Here is a 13,514-nt window from a genome sequence, read left to right as displayed (position 1 = left end):
AAATGAAGTTTCCATGTTCAGCAAATATAAAAATTAATGGAGAGTGCATACAGAACACTAATAGCTGTTCATATTGAGAAATGAGAAAAACATGCCGAACACTGGAGAAGACTGACACATTAGTGCTTCATACATAGACGACATTTCCCGAACACCACTGTGTAATCTACTAATACATTACCATGTCATTAATGTATCGCTGCCACGGTGAGAATTATGTGCGTCTCGATCCATTTGCAAGCAGGTATACTTCAACCCTTTCAACGCTGCACTCCGCCAATAGTAAACTGCAAAATGCGTGCCTTTTCAACGACACAAATTAGACCTGGTCACTAAGTGAGTGCATTCAACGCTTTGAAACCCACGCTCATCTAAATAATATGTAAGAATCCAGCCCTTACCGCAAAGAAAACACCACACTTCATAATTACAAAACTCGATCATATTTCTTTATATATTTTTTAAAAGGAAACTATCGCCGTTTACTCGGAAAATCGTAAGAAAGCTATAAATACAAAGAGTGGGCAAAATGAGATGTTAATTAAAGTCGAAGGTGGTACAGACAGTTACTGCTGGATTTTCAGTGGTTAAAAAGAAAAACCTCACGGAAAAGATTAAAATAAACCAAGGCAAGTACACACACAACTCATTACAACTGCAAGGATGATCCTTGCAACACACAAGAGAGACAAAATGTACGCGGTCCAAGAAACTTTACAGCAATACAAATACATAAAACCCGCTGAGTAACGTTGCTATCGAAACCGTTTGGCGCGTTATCAAAAAGAGGGCACACTCAACAAAGAGTTCTATGTTCTATGAAGCAAGTTACAGCAACCAGGGTACCAACGACATGGAACAGTGGCTTACGTGCGCTTCCAATTCAGATCGCTGCTCGTGGGGTAGATAATGTCAGACGGAGTTCCTGGACCTATTGAGGGCATTAGGCTGCTTAATCACATGCTGTAATTTCATAGGTGCGTCCATTTTGTAAACGAAGAAAGCATTTAGTTCATTAACAGGGCAGGTTATCACGGCGACGAGAACAAGGATGGCTGCCTTGTGAGATGTCGCACTATGTTGTCAGATACTGACCGAAGTTTCAGAGACGCTTACTGCCTCATTATCATCAGCATCATCGCCCTGAAACATCGCTCAATTTCTACCGGACTTCACGGCGCAACATCCCAGAAGGTACCATACCCCATCGCCGTCCTCGGACCTGAAGATTCTCCAAAACGTTGGTATGTACTCAACAAGTCCACACGGCGTCAGGATCAATAACATCGACACTTTTCGACAACCTGCCCTTCGGGAATCAGACGAACACGAAAATAAACTGCGGGGATAAGAAAACGCGCAAGAGATGTAAGAATGAGAAAGATAAAGGAGACAATTAAAACAATCAGGCAAAATACATAGGCAATGTGATGAAACAGAGAAAGAAAGGAAGAGAAGAGAAGGAATATTAACACTGATCAAAGTTCATTCTCTGGGTCAGTAGAGGGCTGAACCAGCCTTGAATTAGCGAAAATGCCAACATCTAATAACGTAGGGCAGACCGGAAGAACCATATCCTGACACAAAAAAACAAAACATAAATAAACCGTTGGACCTATCTGAACGCACCCACCGCAGAAACCACAGCTGGCAAGCTAGGCACGCAGAGATAAGATTTGCAAACAAGGCCGGCCTTCCTCCGGCACGATCGATTTTCAAATTAAGACCGCACTTGGACATAAAATACCTTTCTCGCGTTCCAGAAATCTAATACCGTCTCTGGAATTATCGTACTCTCCCGTACCCTAATTTATGAGAAAAACTTCAGATGCTAAACAATTCACATCACAACAGAGGCTCCCAAACGTTTTCTGAAGATGGCTGTCTTCTGGGTTGTTGTGCCGAGTAGTCTGGTAGAAGTTTACCCCTACGTTTCAGCGGTACTTGCTGTCTCCATCATCAGGTAGATATGTGCCCTGATAATGGAAGCAGCTATTACTCTTAAACTGAACAGTAAGCTGTAGACAGAAATGTATGAGCGAAGTATACTGCTAGAAACATAAATCAAATCGTAATAAAATTCAGAATAATATATTTCCGTCAAAGAGTGAAAGTCACATGTAAACCGAAACATATATGATTTCAGTTAATGTTTCATAACTTTGTGGAATTCAATATAACCGAGTGAGATAAACGTTTGTTCCAGTTTTCCCCGACAGCTCGCGTTACAGCCACACAGAGGCGCTTTGTGAGGGGAAAGCCGTGCTTCACACCGCCTCACTGTCAAAACCACGCACATGTTTATAGATAAACCTGGCGTCGTGTACACACACATATATACAAGGGCTGCTCCCAGCTACAACAGGGTGGTCCAGGCACTACACCACAACAGCCAGACCAAAGTGTGTGTGTGTGTGTGTGTGTGTGTGCAGGGAACGAAAGAAAGAAAGAAAGAAAGATTTATATATTTTTCGAAAATCTAATACAAGCCATGTCAAGGAGTAGTTTCGTCATCATCTAAAATCTCAAAGCCCGCGATGCCGGATTTATTGAAGGTATTTATTTAGTGTTCTGTCTGAGGACAGGTCCATATGAACAGGATCCTTCCATCCTTTTCTCGGACTGGGACCTGTTCATATACGTTCTTGGCAGATGATCCAGAAGTGGTTTGCCATTGCCTTCTTCTGTGTGTGAATGGAGTAATTGTTGGGATGCCACGGAGGAAAACTCCGTGTTGCCTAGACCACGGCCTTGCCCAACACAAGTTATAAATTCGGGCACCGCCGGGAATCGAACCCGAGACCCCAGGATTACAAGGCCAGCGTTCTAACCTAACCTACCCTATTATTTTTTTTATTTAGTGTTCTGTCTGACGACAGGTCCATATGAACAGGATCCTTCCATCCTTTTCACGGACTGGGACCTGTTCATATACGTTCTTGGCAGATGATCCAGAAGTGGTTTGCCATTGCCTTCTTCTGTGTGTGAATGGAGTAATTGTTGGGATGCCACGTAGGAAAACTCCGTGTTGCCTAGACCACGGCCTTGCCCAACACAAGTTATAAATTCGGGCAACCCCGGGAATCGAACCCGAGACCCCAGGATTACAAGGCCACGTTTACATTTAATGAAAACCTGACAACTCGTTTATTAGTTATTGGAAGGTACAGGACGGACACACGGACATGACACAAAGCCTCAGAAGTTACACGTGACTGACTAAATGATACCAGATCATCATCTTTATAAAGTAATGAAAGCATGCTACAAAACTAAGAAACGGTAAGTTAAGTCGGGCCTGGCTGTTTAGGGGGTAAAAACGCTCTGTGTACGAACACACTTCAGTCGGTGTTAAGAAAAAATACATTTGTCCCTGATTTGTAAAAAGCTTTACTCCATCCATTAAATTAAACATTTTGACTAGTTTATGTCTTCATTTCCGCTTCGAAGAAGCAGCAAGCAGTTGGTTCACCGGTTCAGTTTTGCAGATTCTTGCGTGGAACAAGTTTGCTTTCTAGCGTCCCACTTCGAGTCGAGATAACACCTCCTCCTTGCGACACGGCTTATCTTTTGGCAGTAATTGCGAACAGACCCAGTGCCCACTCAGCTGTACGCCCAGATACAGACCAACATCCAGGGTGAGAGAGAACAATGACATAAGGCGACACTCGGTTCTGAAGTGAACAGCACGTAGGAAAAAAAAGTCTGTTTCCTTTAACAACAATACATTTCAATAGCAATCAATGCTGACTGCAATTTGACATTTACATTTATTAAGACGGATTTGAGGTTCTCACGGCGGTAGGTGGTGAGTATGAAGATGGCTGTCTTCTGGGCTCTAGCGCCGCGCAGTCCGGTTTCAGAGGCCCTTACATCCTCCATCAGGGTGATGATAAGCCGCGAGGGTGGAATCGGTTTGAGATACAGAAAACAGTCAGTCAGTCAGTCAAGTCAACCTTGACTGTCTTGTTCCGATTCCACGCTCGCGGCTTACACATCGCCCTGATTATGGAGGCAGCATGGACCTCTGAAACGCTGGTAGGTTTATACCATACTACACGGCTCAATATACCAAAAGACAATTCAAACAAACATTGACCACGTGCAGTAATTTGCAAATATTATGGTCTTTTGGAAAAAAATAATCAGTGAAAAAAGCAAAACTTCATCGGGACTCTTCTAAAAACCTGCAAGAAAACCTGTAATTTATTTTAAAAATATCGTAAATTAAACACACATACTTCTGAGGGAGCTGAACGCGTTGAAATACGGACATGTGTTGACGGTCGATTACGGAGCAGGGTGTTCCTGGTTGTGTCCAAGGAAACGCTGAGGTAGCATCGCAAAACTGACCAACTGCCCTGTGCTCCAAATTCCTTCCTGACTCGCATTTCTTAATCGCTTACAAGTTCTCATTCAACGCTGTGTAAACACTGTAACTGGGACAGTATCGTTAAATAAACCAGGACACAGATGTATACGCGATAAACGATCTCGGACTAACAGAGTTCCTGGTTATGCAACATTAACAAAATCTGCGAACTTCTGAGTGGGGCCAACTCTTTATCTCCTCTTTACTTATTTCTAATTTATCGATTCTTTCATTTGTTTCTTTAAGGCATTCCTACGTATCTTCTCCATCTTATAACATCTCGTCCCCTTCTTCCTAGATACAACGTGGATTTCCTTGTGCCAGCTTTTAATTCCTCGGGTCATTCACTCCAGACACGCTGCAGTCCCGCATTCTGCGGTGGAGCCCACCAGGAAGAGAAACAAACACAGATCGCGATGCCCACAATCATGGCGTTCTATTTGTAGATCCCTGATGTCCTAATATCCATCTATCCCGTAATGTTTCTCCATAGCAACACACACAGATTGCCAGAATTAAAACAACCAAATCGCACAGTGTTAATAAAATCAATCAATCTACGAACTACATGTCCGTTGCCTAGGAACTGTGTGATTATATTTCGTTCCTTGGCGTATTTAAACACATCGAACGCAGCTAACACTCTCAACAGGGTTTTTTATTTATTTTTTAGTGTTCTGTCTGACGACAGGTCCATATGAACAGGATCCTTCCATCCTTTTCTCGGACTGGGACCTGTTCATATACGTTCTTGGCAGATGATCCAGAAGTGGTTTGCCATTGCCTTCTTCTGTGTGTGAATGGAGTAATTGTTGGGATGCCACGGAGGAAAACTCCGTGTTGCCTAGACCACGGCCTTGCCCAACACAAGTTATAAATTCGGGCACCGCCGGGAATCGAACCCGAGACCCCAGGAATACAAGGCCAGCGTTCTAACCGCTAGACCACCGAGGCAGTCTCAACAGGGTATCCGGTTCGAATCTCGCCCGGGTTATCTGCTCTCCTGACTAGCATATATCCTTTCTTTCCTCAGGCTCTCCATTCAAATGCAGGGACAGCATATTAAAACAGGCTACAGCCTCACGACTAATAAACATTCATGATCATACGAAACGTCGAACAAAACACAAAGCAACGATTATGACTGGGTGATGATGAACGGTAAGATATGAAATGCATTCAAAATTTTGGCCTGAAGAGAAATGATAACAAACAAGATCTAGACGTAAATGGAAGGAGGAAAACTACGATAAACCTCAAACAAGCTGGCAACATTGCGGTGATTCGAAACTGTGAACACGAGGAAGGGGAGTGTGTGTGAATCGCTACAAGGCGGTAAGTTACGTTACGGCCTGTTGAAGAGCACGCAACGTGTCGAAACAGCATCTACAAAATGACGTCTTTTATTTATTTCTCTCACTTGATAAATTTAATTTTTTCTCCATAAAATGGCTGATTTAACGTGGCGTCATCAGACTTATGAATCTTTTGACATAAACAAGATCTGAGAAGAGTTTAGGACTCATATACTGTCTCAAAAAAATTTAAAAACAATTATCTGTTGTGCCCTTTAACTTTCGAATCAACTGAGTGATATTCACGAGTTCTGATACGAAAATCACACTACTAAAAGCCACCCAGCCTTTATACTTTCAAAATTTTGCAGCATCAATAAGACTGACATCGCGCTGCTGCAAAAGCCTTGACTCTGGAATCAGGTACTTAGAATCTTCGACACCCAGTACCGTAACCACATTAGAAGGGGAATTAAGGAGTCACAGCACACGTTTGGTCTCACTCTACATAACGCGGGTTCAATAGCTCCGATAGAGACAGAGTCCGTCAGCCGTGATTCCTCACTTCAAACATGTTTCGTAACTATTTCTTCTTAATCCAAACAAACATGTAAGAGGCAGAGTCTTCTCACACTAGTAGGCGGATTATCTGTGTTACACCAAGGATTCTACGAACAATAATCAATTCACAATAACGATCTAGGTGGGACTGCGAGATGGGTGTCTCGCATGCTGTTATGTAATTATAACTTCAAACATTTATAAAACATGTGTAGGTTCTTACAGCTGCTATCAAATATGCCTACGTAAAACGGTCGTCCTCCACAGCTGCAAAGACGGAGTAGGTGCAACATTAAAAACCTTCTGTTCACGAGCGCGTTTATTTATCTATTCGCTTCGCAATGGCTGTTTCGCCATTTATAAAATAAGTTTAGTTTCCAGTAAAGGGACTGTGATAACAACATTTTATGACTTCTGAATGCAATTTCAATCACAAAATTATGTTTTTGTTGACTGTACTCATTGCTTAGTTGTATGGAAATGTTTTAAAGGAATTTTAGGCCTTATGAGATAATATTTATGAGAGTGTTAACTCCTTTTAAATTTTCACCGAAATTCTTGGCGGGCAGGTAATTTACTATCCCTAGTCTTAGCAAGTTTCAGAGAAAAACAACTGGTAGCAGAGTTCCTAGTGGGGATACGCAGGTGACCACCTTGTCACTATAAACCTGTCTTTCCTTATGAAACAGAGAAAGTGTGCTACAAGCTTCAACATAGCTGTTGTAAATTATGGAAACTGACCGACTAGTGTTGTGCTGGATATGGCAACACAACGGAAGGGCTCTGCTATTGTGTTCCTTCGGAGGGCCAAGACAAGTATAAGACGATGGGTAAGGGTAAGGAGCAGGTCGCCTACTACGTCTGAACCACGCACACTCTACAGTCCCTACCCAAAGAAGGTTACTCCCGCGAGTCTGCTGTTCTCATATTAACGTCTTTACTTTTTTCCCGAAGCCGTAGCGCTCAGACACCTGCAACGAGCCTCAATCTTACACCAGCCCTCGTCTGCCTGTGACGTAACTAGCACCAGATCGGGCGGAAGAATTTAGTAGTTATCAGCTGTTCATCAGAACTCCCTACGTCGAGGCGTGCAGTCCCAAACCTAATTCGACCAGAGGTGGAAAACGTCAAGTGATCCACTGGAAAAGAAAAGCAATTGGCAAACAAGTGGCTGTCGACCAGCACTGGTAACTCGGATGAACAAATCGCGGATCTACTCCATGGCGCAGAGTCCTATTTGAAAAGCTAATAGTAACAAACTAGTTATCAAAGTTATCACCTTTTGTGAGACCTCAGGGCTCAGTACAGTGCTCAAAGGAACCCGCCCCAAGACCCTACCCTGAGCCAGATAAATCCAAGGCACCGAAGACATTGAATTTCGTGGTACAATAAATGAAGCTGATTTAATCTAAAAAAATGTTCACAGTCAAACAACTGTAACTCTAAAGTCCACTGGACACTTGGAAGGAAGTTCTGTGGGGCCGAAACAGGTAGAGTAGGTATTAATGCAAATAGACGCCTTCGAATCCACTGGCGAGGGAATAATTGAACGGCTTTCGTTACAGAAAGAATCCGTAAGTAAAAGCTGTTAAAAGAATTAATGGGTACGACACGAAATCCAACGTTTTCTGAACTTGGGTTACTTGGGTTAAAAGAAATGATGAAACAATACGGATCTTAATACTGGCAGGCTCTTGTGAAGATCGATTAATCAATTTAGTTCCTGTACTTCAATTATTAAATGCTAGGGCAGACACGCCTGGACAGGAATTGTGACGTGCAACGTGATTCATAACCACAAATACCTCATAGTCCTGGTGCCTTAATTTGGCACGGAATATTGTGTGACTGTGAATTATAAGAACATTCATTTTCCCGTGTAAATTATAATTATGATCTGTCTATTCTGTGGGGTAGGCTAATAATATAGTGTGGCTTGTTCATGGTCAGATTCGTCACCACTAAGCATTTATATTTCAGCCGACAGACAGACATTATCAAAGTAAAATGCATTCCTCAATAGATAGATGCCTGTCGTAAGCATACACCTACATATAATAGGACCATAAATTGGGCATTCAACACTCAGCTAAAAAGGAGGCTCAATTTAGGGAAATTTTCACAAGATGCGTATGAAAACTGCAATCACAAAGAAATTAAGAGCAGAATAAATTCGGGGAATGCTTGCTGCCATATGGTTAAGAATCTTTTATCTCCCATTTTCTTATCTACAAACGTAAATATTAAAGCCTACAGAACTACAGAATATATGTTCTGAATATAATGAGAATAATATTTGGGCTTGTGAGCACAGAAGCAGAAGGAGCCTTGAAAAAATACATAACGAGGAACTAAAAAAATTGTATTATTCACTACATATTATTAAGGCGATTATGAAACTTCGAGAACGTATATTTAAAATCATAAATTTTAGAAGGAAACACAACTTTTTCACCACGTTCATTTCCAAACCACACGTTTAAATACAATCTCGATTACCTGTATATGCTAGAGCGTATTGTTGGTTGCGTTATTTCTGGGGCAGCTTATACCAGGGTGAGCAAGTTGAGTAAGGAGCTGAGAAGAAGAGAGAAGAAACGGTCCCATTGTCGAGACAAGTTCCCACTGAGTACCGAACCCTGTAATTTGCGTTGTAAACGAACACTACTTGTCTGTCTCCCATTACTCTTGAAGGAACAGCAGAAGAAGTTCAACTACAAGACGATATTCGATTACAAGAAACCACCTGAACTCGAAATGCAAGAGAAGAGTGAATAATAAAAAAAGACGTTCGCCCATTTACTCTCACGGTTTTATGGGACAATAATTGTTCGTATAGGCCAATAGGAGACACGGGTTCATTGTACACGACTGCAGACTGAAATACATTTGATGACACGAAGAACCAACAGTAGATGTGGGACGCTTCTGGATGCACGTTACCACGCACACAGAAGGGTACAGCCAAAGCCATTGTGCTGTTATGTCTTCCACGGTTCAGAAATGAACAGCTAGATTCACACCAAGAAAGTATTCAGCCAAACATCAACTGGTTAACGCAGTTTAAGGACATAATCGCTGTTTAAAATGATAATCATACGAAATCCATACACACACTCTATGGGCAAAACGCAAAGTCACTAATCAATCAAAATTACCACTGGAATTTAAAAGGTTAAACAGATAATTTGGAAATCAATGCCTAGTAATACAATCTCAAGTCTTTCAACATAATTCACATAGCCAGAAAACACTACTAACCAATTCCCTAATAACCAAATCGTAAAAAACATGTTCACCCACACGAAGTCGAATTTCTGGAACGGATTATCAGTCGGAATTTGAAGGCTTTTGACGGATGCTGTGTTACATAGTATGAAACTGTCATTTTCGAGTTCACCCATATTACAACATTACATTTCGGAAGCTGGAGTCTACTTCTGTCATCAGGTTTTTTAAAAAAAAATCTATCTGCTGAGCGTCCTGGTTGACTAGCCTCAAATCTGCAAGCGGCTTCTATGAACATTCCTTTTCAGTTCTGAAATGAAAGTAATCCTGACATACAAGCCCATTACTGAAAGTTCCATAGCCTCAGAAGTTGATACAGTGCTGTAAAATAACCGAATAACCATGAAAAGGCATTAGAGAACACCGGGTCATGTGTCTTATGCCACATTTGTCTTCACGAAAAGCGCATCTGTCAAAACAACCCGCTAATGACAGAAGTGGCAGGTACTCACATGCCGAACGCGAAATAAGGATCCTCAATAAATCTAGCGCGGCGAAAACATTTTCTTCTATTACTTTTTTCCGAGAATTTTGACAGGCGGCAATGGGTGTGGTAGTATGCGTGCTAAAGGCACTTTACCGCGATCCTTTCAGAAAATGTATCACTCATATTGGAATTGAGTGAAAGCCTCTCGCCGGAAATTTCACGATGGTGGCATGTTTAACTAAATAAGTTGACGCCCGCATCCCGGACAGAATTCCGATCTACAAGAGTTCTCAAACTGTGGACCATAAACCACCAATGCGTGTTTTTGATGCTGTAATTCCTAACTTACCGCCACACGGACTTGTCGGTGTATATATAACGTCTAGGAGGAAAGCACTGTCAAGATGAAGGCAGTATATTCCTCAGAAACGTTGGTATCGTCCTACAAGTCCACACGGCGTCACAACGCAGAAGACCAACATTGTCCAGCACGATAAACACTCACCGACTGCACACAGTTTATGTTAAATCTAGCTTAAATTCAAAATTCGGCACAACACATTCAAACTAACTCTACCCAGGATGTTTTGGGGTGCACACTTTACAGCCGGCGATGTGTTCCCTCAAGTTGAATCGTGTTCCGTTACGTCACCTTCTGGTTTGCCCAGAATTACCTTACACGAGTAATCTGAGCTTATTGTTTCCCATTCAACACCGTAATTCCGCTAAACCAGTTCTCATCAGGTTTTACTCTCCGAAGCAGAAGCGAGCCGCTCTCAGCTTATCAGCATTTCAAAGTTTCAGAATTAAATACAAGACTACCTGAGAAAGTTAGAGAAATTCTGTTTAATTAAGCAGTTGATATACCCTATTCAATTCCACTTATGTACGCCGAGTTCCTTTAGGCACGCCTATTCAAGCAGATGACGGGACTCCAAACAGAAGACAGAAGTTTACAAAGGATATTTCATCTCAGCCATATACAATACTGGTTAGTTATACGTGATTTAACGATACTATGCCAACTGCACAAGTTATTTATCATCAAACTGAAGGGGGGGAGGGGTTGATTACGTACGGTTGACCGATAAAGACAACAAAAATTTGTCGCATGCCAGGGCGACCGCCATGAAGATGGAGGCAGGAAACGTCGGCAAACTTCTACCAGACTACACGACGTCACAACCAAAACGACAGCCATCTTCAGACTCGCAGCCGTGAGAACCTGAAATCTCTCATAATCATAAGTGCCAACCTTACACAGTGAAGCCACCCTGGAACTAAGGTGTGCATATATATAGCGAATGACAGACCTCTGAAGACAGACAGACGGTCAGAAATAAACAGTTGTATCAACGGTTTCTACATTCAAATATGTAAAACGTGATAAAAATAAGAAAAACACGTTTAACAAGTCCTTTTTGCTCCCTGTATCTGTGTTTCATTATTTATTAGTGTACGTCATTTTGAACTAAACATATTTCAATTTGCAGCCGCTTTTAAGATGAAAATGTAAACCATCTCCTCGTGTTTATCTGGCTGGTGTCGCATTTCGACTCCAGCTAAAAAAGGTACCACACGACCATCCATATTTAGCAAAGAACACAAACCACGGCAATACTGCCCTTAAAATTAAGCGGGGCAATATTAATCTCAAAACCAAAACACGATATGCTCCTTCAGTCCCTTGCACCCTGTTCTGAAAGAGCCTACGTAGGATAAGATGGCTGAGGATAAGACAAGCACAAAACAGAACAAATAGCTTCGTGATAAAGCAGGTTTATATGGTACTGTCACGATGGTTACCGAGGACACGTAGCTCGCGTATCGGAAACAACAAATGTACATAAAATTTTGGGCAAGAATGTTCATGGAGAGTGGAAATTATAGAAATAAGTCAATCTTTGCTACAAGGCCGATGAAAATAATTTAGTTCTAAATATGTGGTATGTACTGAATTATAATTCAAAAGAATTAAGTTCCTCTATGTTATCACACGAGACAGATAATTTCGATTCTTTCAAATTTTTAATAGCAAGGAATGAATGGCATACGTTACAACATACAATGTGAGGCATAAAATCCAGTTCGGACATTCATCGGCAAAATAAATCTAGGTATACTACTAAAAATAACATGAATTAATATTAACACGAATTCACGATGTGCCTAGTGTCCCCTGACTAATCATCGTACAAAAGGTCACAGACCATATCCAGAGGAATACATGACTAAAAATTACTTCCTTCTCTAACTTCACATACGAAATTGTGTTAAATTACGATCAAAGCGTTTTAACCCAGAACACAAACACAGGCATTTTCACTGCCCTTAAACTTCGAATCTCATATTCCATGTCCTCTTCCCGACCACAGGGGACTTGGCGGGGGGGGGGGGGGTGGTGCGCAAGCAACGTTCAACACAAAGAATCCAGCCCCTAAAAGGAAATGACAACGAAAATGAAGTAGCTAGATGTAATACGGTAAATTTTCTGGAATTATTAAAAATATAATACAAAGCGAGAACTATAATTTGCGGATATTCTGCGATACTCAGACCACCAATTGAGAAACACTACGCCAGATAGATGGCAAATTCCATCTTTAATTGGGGGTTATTAAGGTTTGTTGTTTTGGCTTCCTGAATAAACAGCAACACAGTACAGCATTATTTTTTGTGAGTGAAAATATAAAATTGCTCTACGGATGTTGTGTCGGCTTGTCTTAGGAGGTGCTACGATCACGTTCCGCCGGAAAACCTACGTAGTCTAATTAAAAAGCTATTTTCTCTCTAATTGGCCAAAATGAAGTTAAGATCTTGCAGTGTACAACGAGCGCTTCCTCTAACACAACGCCGAGTAACATTAATACGACGTTTTTACGACATGAGAAACTGCAGAGGCAAAATTTCACCAACAAAATACAATAATTGAAAAAGAGGAAACCCTTTGAAGTCTCTGGTTTTTGTGTTGAATGTTTTCATACGCAAGGTAAGTCCCCCCCCCCCCCGGCAGCTTCAGCCTCTACAATACCAACGTCAGCCCGCACTTTAATCTGCAGAACTGCCATAAAACCAGAACAAAGTAATGGATTCCCTCACAAATTTATGCTCTTATTATAAGATATCTAAATTGGCAGCGACTATTATGAATAGAGTTGTAACTCCATTTTAATTGAATTCTACCTTATTCAGTAATCACTGATAAATGGCAGCGCCGAATGTTAAGACTGGTCGTCGCTATGGTTTATTTAACGACGCTGTCAGTTGCTGAAGATATTTAGGGTCGGATGATAGGATAATGATTAATAAACAGTGATCCAACGTGGCTTAACGCAAATCACGATTCATGAACTGGTAAGGATCTAGAAGCAGCTGTTTCGACTGCCCTCAAGAAATTACGGTCTTTAGTTACCTGCCAAAGAAAAATTACACCAGGAATCAGCACCCTCTTTTCAACAAGTAATCTCTTGAGATATTAATTATTTTTAAATCGATTTATTTCAGTTAAAACCCCGAAGAAAAGGCACAGCTTCAAAACCATAAGCAAAGATGGAAGAATATTATTAAAATG

The 13,514-nt window shown here is 41.4% G+C and overlaps 1 protein-coding gene across 6 annotated transcripts in view; it reads right to left on the bottom strand.

Moving 5' to 3' along the window:
• PDZ-GEF (PDZ domain-containing guanine nucleotide exchange factor) overlaps positions 1 to 13,514 on the bottom strand; it is a 192,744-nt gene that overhangs the window by 55,383 nt on the left and 123,847 nt on the right. The window lies entirely within an intron of this gene.

This window comes from Zootermopsis nevadensis, unplaced genomic scaffold (assembly GCF_977971745.1).
Source record: "Zootermopsis nevadensis isolate Lab colony 2312 unplaced genomic scaffold, Znev_1.0 Znev_ptg000012l, whole genome shotgun sequence".
NCBI classification, from domain to species: Eukaryota; Metazoa; Arthropoda; class Insecta; order Blattodea; family Termopsidae; genus Zootermopsis; species Zootermopsis nevadensis.
Note: the sequence above shows the minus strand (reverse complement) of the source record. Positions and strands in the feature narration are given on the sequence as shown.